General features: G+C 42.7%; 1 protein-coding gene across 1 annotated transcript in view; it reads left to right on the top strand.

Annotated features, from left to right (window-relative positions):
• The first annotated feature begins 256 nt into the window (after positions 1-256).
• The window catches only part of NUDT12 (nudix hydrolase 12), a 46009-nt gene continuing 39002 nt past the window's right edge, over positions 257-7263 (top strand). The window contains exon 1 of the mRNA XM_040343049.1: positions 257-361. The gene's annotated coding sequence lies outside the window, so the exon portion shown is untranslated. The remainder of the gene's footprint in view (positions 362-7263) is intronic.

Genomic DNA, 7263 nt, shown 5'->3' with positions numbered 1-7263 from the left:
AAAAACAATATCACTAACACCTACCTAGGAGGGCGCTACATAATCATCTATCTACAGATTACACATGTGTATTTGAGGACACAACAATACAGCGTAACAGCTCCATGCTACAATGACAGGGAGGTGGGGGAGGTGTGTGTGCAGAGCTGGGACTGTCCTTGTATCATCAGGAGGACATTGGACGTTACACAATACATTCTCCAGAAAAGGGAGCACCGCATTTATTAGTATACACGCTCAGCTCCGTATAATCCTCTGTGTAGTGTAGAAGAGTGTGGAGGGCATGAGGCGCAGCTCTTGGGAGGAGTACGGTAGTAGGAAGTGTGTTTCCTTACCCAGGGATCCTCCAGCAGTCCTCCAGGTGATCAGTGTGTTTTGTATGTCTGGTATAGAGCGATCAGAGCCGGGCTATTCATTATTATTATAGGAGAGAGAGTGTACACAGGGTGTCCTGAGACTGATAGTCCCCCAGCACTGGGGGGAGGACACAGGCTGTGCTATGTATTGTATTAGTATTGTGTAATGTGTATAGGAGAAGGAGGGGGGAGATCAGGGATCTCTTATTATTTCTATGTATATTATAACATTTATTTCTGGCATACATATCAGAGATCAGCCCCCTGCACACAATACAATCCCCTCACACTGCTCATTAGGTGCACTGCAGTCAGACTCTATGACTGACAGGTGAGTGTGGATGGCCCATGCACTGCAATGCCAGGCTATCAGCAGCTGCAGCTATTGAGGACTTTGCACACAGCCAGCAACTACCCGCAGTGATCACAGCGGGGTGCACACAAAGATCAGCGCAGGTAAACAGTGGCTATGCGATCCGTCCCCAATAGCTGCGCCCAGCGACAGCCTATCATTGCGGATTCAATGGACGCCGCTATCCACACACAGCAGTCAATCCCAGCCACAGAAATACCTTGTGCAAATGGAGCTTACCATCTACCAACAACTTGAGGCGATTAAGTTCGCATTTGTTTGCGCTATATAAGTTTCTCACTCACTCACAACTTAGTAGTGCGAGGACCTGCCAGGTTGGACTTAAAGTTGTATTTAACCCAAAAGCAAACGTTTATTATATTGCAGGTCACCAGTTCTTAGATGTAATGTCTGCATTAGGCCCCTTTCACACTGGGCACGGGAGGTGCGGTGGCGGTATAGTGGCGTGATTTTTAGCACCGCTATACCGTCGTATTTACTGCAATATTCAGCCACTAGTGGTGCGGTTTTAACCCCCACTAGTGGCCGAAAAAGAGTTAATACTCGCATTGTCGGCGGTATTACCGCGGTTTCCCATTTCAGTGGGAAGGAGCGGTGTAGGAGCAGTAAACACCCCGCTCCTATACCGCTCCAAAGATGCTGCTAGCAGGACTTTTGGAGCGTTCCTGCTAGCGCACCGCTTCAGTGTGAAAGCCTTTGAAGACACAATTTTTTTCAGGCGGTATAGCAGCACTATTTTTAGTGCTAAACCGCCTGAAAAACATGTCAGTGTGAAAGGGGCCTTAGGTTTCCTTTCATCTGGTGATCTAGCCAGTAAGTCTGCTGTTTTTCAAAAGAACAAGCTCTCCTGTGGAATGTATCAGTTACAGGGATGAGACAAACAATTGAACACCGCTGAATGTAAAAAATGGCAGCAATAAAAAAAATGAAGAAAAAAAAACAGCGTGGGGTCCCCCAATCCTTGGATTTTGAGAGGAACCCCATGGCTTTTTTTTTTTTAAATGGCGTGGGGCCCCCCAAATTCTATACCAGACATTTCAGCAGGTCAGGAAAGGGGGGAAAGCAACCCCCCTCCAAACCATACCAGGCCACATACCCTCAACATATGGGGGTTCCCCCCAAAACACCTTGACCCCCTTGACAAGGGCCTCTTCGCCAAAAACTCTGGCCGGTGGCTGTGGGTGTCTGCTGGTGGGGGGGCTTATTGGAATCTGGGGGCCCCCAGATCCTGCCCCCTATGTGAATGAGTATGGGGTACATAGTACACCTACTCATTATAGTACCTCTACTCAGTCACTAAAATAAAAGATTCATGTAGAAAAAGACAGTAGGCAGTTTTTGACTTTAGTCCTTTCTTTAAAAAGGAAAAGTAAAAAAATGTCCCCCCCGTTTAAATTCATTGTCAATCATGATGCCCACAGCCACTGCCAACCCCCTTCAAAAAAAGGCCCGCTCCCGCTGTCTAACAGCTCTGCCGCCTCCCGCCACTAAACTAAGTGGTGACGTCACCAGACAGCCCCATCGCCCATGTAAATGTAGGCTAAGTTTAGTTTTAGGCTCCGTTCATATTAGTGTGATTTCAGATGTGACTTGAATCACACAAAATTGCATGACAATGGAAATCACATTGGGGTAGATTCAGTAACATTTGCGCAGTTTTTACGTAGGCGCAGGGCACCGTTTTTGCCCTGCGCCCCCGCAAATTTTCTGCGCTACCCTCGATTCACTGAGCAGTAGCTCCATAAATTGCGTGGGCGCTCCGGCAAAATGCCCGGCGTAAGCGCGCGCAATTTAAATGATCCCGTAGGGGGCGGGAATCATTTAAATTAGGCGCGCCGAGCGTAGGGCGCATGCTTCGTCTGGAAACTTTCCCGACGTGCATTGCGGCGAATGACGTCGCAAGGACGTCATTTGCTTCAAAGTGAACGTGATTGGCGTCCAGCGCCATTCACGATTCACTTACGCAAACGACATAAAATTTAAACCTCGCGACGCGGGAACGACGGGTATCCTTAGCATTGGCTGCCCCTGCTTTTAGCATGTGCAGCCTTACGCGAAACCCGACGTACGCAAACTACGTAAACTGCGTACGCAGGGCTCGCGTAATGTTGTGAATCGGCGTTAGTATGCAATTTGCATACTATACGCTGACCACAACGGGAACGCCACCTAGCGGCCTGCGTAAGAATGCAGCCTAAGATATGAGGGCATAAGAGCCTTATGCCACGCATATCTTAGGCTACAGTCGGCGTAACAAGCTCTCTGAATCAGGAGAAGTCGTTACACCTGTGCAAGTAAGCAATTGCGCTGCGTAACTATGGTTACGCAGGCGCAATTGCTCTTTGAATCTGGGCCATTGTTTTCAATGAGTGAGATTCCAGTGCAATGTTGGCCCCATACAATATACAAACCACATCCAAGTTACACTATATAATTGCACTGAAAATCCAAATCAGATTGCAGCAGTGTGAACATTAAGCTAAAGCCTCATACACACGATTGGATTATCCAACGGGAATTGTGTGATGCCTGTTGTCGGATAATCCGACCTTTTGTATGCTCCATCGGACAATTATTGTTGGATTTTCCGCCAACAAATGTATGCTTTAAAATTGTCCGCCAACAATTGTGTGTTGTCGGATTTTCCGATCGCTTGTACACAAGTGCGTCGGACAACACTCCAAAGTACAAACACATATGCTCAGAAGCAATGCTCACCATAACACAGCATTAGCAAAAGTTGCCCAAAGGGTGGTGCTAAAGAGCTGAAAAAACACGTCGTTTTGTGTTTGTTGGCCGACAATTCTTTGCCATTTGTAATTCTTTGCCATTTGTATGCAATACAAGTTCACGGCCAACGCCCTTCGGACAAAAGTCCTACGCTTTGTCCAATAAAAATCTGATAATGGTACGAGGCTTTAGAGGACAGATTCATAGGTGTGGAGTTACACTTTCCTTGGAATATCTAGAAAGCTGCAGCTGGTCTAGCCGAGTAGTCTGGCAATTCTTTGCACAGTGTATTATGCATTTTGGTTGTTGTATTTATAGGTACATACCTTTGTGTTGGGTATTACGACACATATAATTAGTTTGCTTAATAGTTTATTGATTATTCATTAGCAGCGCGGCACCATTCTGATTTTATTTGTAGTATTTATAGTTGTGGGAGCTCTATTGGGTATTAGCAGTCGCTTCTACTAATTTGTTGATTTATAAGCCACACAAAAACACAAAATAAAAAAATGTATTTCTTTTGTAAAATAACTTTTCAATGCTCTGCCACATTGCTGATATCTGAAGTGTAAAAGAAAAAGGTTGCGGTAGGTATATCGGTAATTGGTACCCGCGAGAACTAAAAACAAAGACCCATATATAACTTGATAGTCATTTTTTTTTTATTTCTTTACACATTACATTATTTTTCATTTCATTTCTTTACATTTGATTGAAGCAAAGAGTATTATGTCTTATTTTATTGCCATCTTGTTTGATAACGTAATGTTCAGGGGTTGTAAATCTTTAAAACAAAAGAGTTCTTGAGAATCGCGATCTTTATTCTAAGCAAAAAAAAAATGTCATTCTCATTTTATCCAGAATTGTGCAGCTCTAGTATGTACAGTGGGTACGGAAAGTATTCAGACCCCCTCAAATTTTTCACTCTTTGTTATATTGCAGCCATTTGCTAAAATCATTTAACCCCCTTAGCGGTAAACCCGAGCGTGACTCGGGGTGGATTTTTAATGTTAGGATCGGTATCCCCGAGTCACGCTCGGGGTAGCTGTGCAGAGTGTGCAGCGGCGCGGCTTACCTGCTCGCTGAATCCACAGACAAGTTACTTACCTTGTCCCTGGATCCAGCGATGCATCCCCGCTGTGTGAGCGAGCTCGATTCTCAGTGTCCCTGTGTGCCGCCGATCTCCGTTCCCTGCGACGTTACGACGCACGGGGGCGGAGATCGGCGCCAAATTCAAAAAAGTAAACAAACACAATACATACAGTATACTGTAATCTTATAGATTACAGTACTGTATGTAAAAAAGACACCCCCCCCCCCTTGTCCCTAGTGGTCTGCCCAGTGCCCTACATGTACTTTTATATAATAAAAACTGTTCTTTCTGCCTGCAAACTGTAGATTGTCCATAGCAACCAAAAGTGTCCCTTTATGTCAAAAATGGTTTTAGAGCAGCTAGAAAACAGCGATAATAAATTATAATCACTTGCAGAATTGTGCGATAGCGATTTGTGGGGAAATTTGTCATAAAAAAATTAAAATAATGACAGCGACAATTCTGCAACTGAGCAAATTTCAGTGATTTTGAGTTGATTACATTATTGAATAATTTTTATTATAATTATATTATTATTTGTTATAATTATTTATTATATTATAATTTTGTTTTTTTAAAAAAATCATACCCGGGATGCCTACAAGACTCTTGTTTGATCAGATTTAAGTGAGTTATTCCTAAAAATTACAGACCTACAGTATAAAACGCCAAATTTCCTTGCAAAATAATTGTACCGCTTTTGGTACGTAATTCCAGACAGAATCATCCCGCCAGGGAGGTTAAGTTCATTTTTTTCCCTCATTAATGTACAAACAGCCCCCCATATTGACAGAAAAACACAGAATTGTTGAAATTTTTGCAGATGGTCCTAAGTATTCAGACCCTTTGCTGTGACACTCATATATTTAACTCAGGTGCTGTCCTTGAAGTCTCCCATCCTCACATGAGTCCAACAGGCCTGTAGTACACTGCACTGTATCCTCCTTGATAGATTACTCCCTGACACTTTTAGGTTCCTTATGTGACCTTTTTACTGATGATGCCTAGAGGCAGTATCTTCGGGCTCATTCCTCCATGATTACTGAACCTCATGCCTTCCCCTTTTGTTGAAACCATGTCCTGTATGTTTTATAGTACTATGTATGCCATCTATGAAAAACTTTCAATAAAACTTTTGTGGAATAAAAGATTCTCTGGTCTCATGAGACCAAGATAGAACTTTGTGGCCTTAATTCTTAGCGGTATGTGTGGAGAAAACCAGGCACTGCTCATCACCTGTCCAATACAGTCCCAACTAGAGGTCGACCGATATTTGGCGTTTTTAAATTAATCGGCATCGGCCGATTTGTGCTTTAAAAAAGCCGATTGATAAGTTCAGCACCGCGACTTGCAAAAAGCTTCTGCAATACAAGTCAATGCAAGTGCTTCCCGTAGAAGACTTCTCTCTCTCTCTCTCTCCTGGGCAGCCTGCCAAGTTTTAGAAAAGATATACAATGTTGCTACTTATCAATTAACTGAACTCCGTGTAGGAGAATTCTCAGTTTAACCATTTAAAGGCTAAATCTTTTTTGACACTTGATGCTTACAAGTAAAAATCCTGTATTTTCTGCTAGAAAATTACTTGGAACCCCCAAACATTATATATTTTTTTTTAGCAGAGACCCTAGGAAATAAAAAAGCGATTGCTGCAATATTTAATGTTACACGGTATTTGCGCAGCGGTCTTTCAAACAAATTTTTTTGGGAAAAAATATACTTTAACAAATAAAAAAAAAAAAACTAAACAGTAAAGTTAGCCCATATTTTTTTTTTTTTCGACCAAAAGTTTTCATTACCTGTTTTTGTGTATTACATTATATATATATCTCATTATATATATATATATATATACATATCGGCCCAAAAAAATCGGCATCATAAATCGGCTATCGGCTGCCGTGATTTCTAAATATCGGCATCGGTATCGGCCAGAGAAAAACCCATATCGGTCTACCTCTAGTCCCAACAGTGAAGCATGGTGGTGGCAGCATGTGAGGGTGTTTTTCAGCTGCAGGGACAGCACGACTGGTTGCAATTGTGGGAAAGATGAATGCGGCCAAGTACAGGTGTATCCTGGACGAAAACCTTCTCCAGAGTGCTCAGGACCTCAGACTGGGCCGACGGTTTACCTTCCAACAAGACAATAACCCTAAGCACACAGCTAAAATAATGGAGTGGCTTAACAACAACTCTGTGACTGTTCTTGAATGGCCCAGCCAGAGCCCTGGCTTAAACCCAATTGAGCATCTCTGGAGAGACCTAAAAATGTCCGTCCACCAACGTTTACCATCCAACCTGACAGAACTGGAGAGGATCTGCAAGGAGGAATGGCAAAGGATCCCCAAATTCAGGTGTGAAAAACTTGTTGCATCTTTCCCAAAAAGACTCATGGCTGTATTAGATTAAAGGGGCTTGTACTAAATACTGAACAAAGGGTCTGAATACTTAGGACCATGTGATATTTCAGTTTTTCTTTCTTAATAAATCTGCAAAAATGTCAACAATTCTGTGTTTTTCTGTCAATATGGGGTGCTGTGTGTACATTAATGAGGGAAAAAATGAACTTAAAGCAGGGGTTCCAACCACAATTAGCGTTTTTTAAATGTATGTCCTTTCATCATTCGTTTTTATAATATAAATCCGGTCACTTACTATTTTACAATCCACCGCCGCTCCGCATAGATATTCAAAAAAGATAGTTTATAAAA

The sequence above is a fragment of the Rana temporaria genome, chromosome 1 (assembly GCF_905171775.1).
Source record: "Rana temporaria chromosome 1, aRanTem1.1, whole genome shotgun sequence".
In the NCBI taxonomy this organism is placed as follows: Eukaryota; Metazoa; Chordata; class Amphibia; order Anura; family Ranidae; genus Rana; species Rana temporaria.
This window is presented reverse-complemented; position numbering and strand designations above follow the sequence as displayed.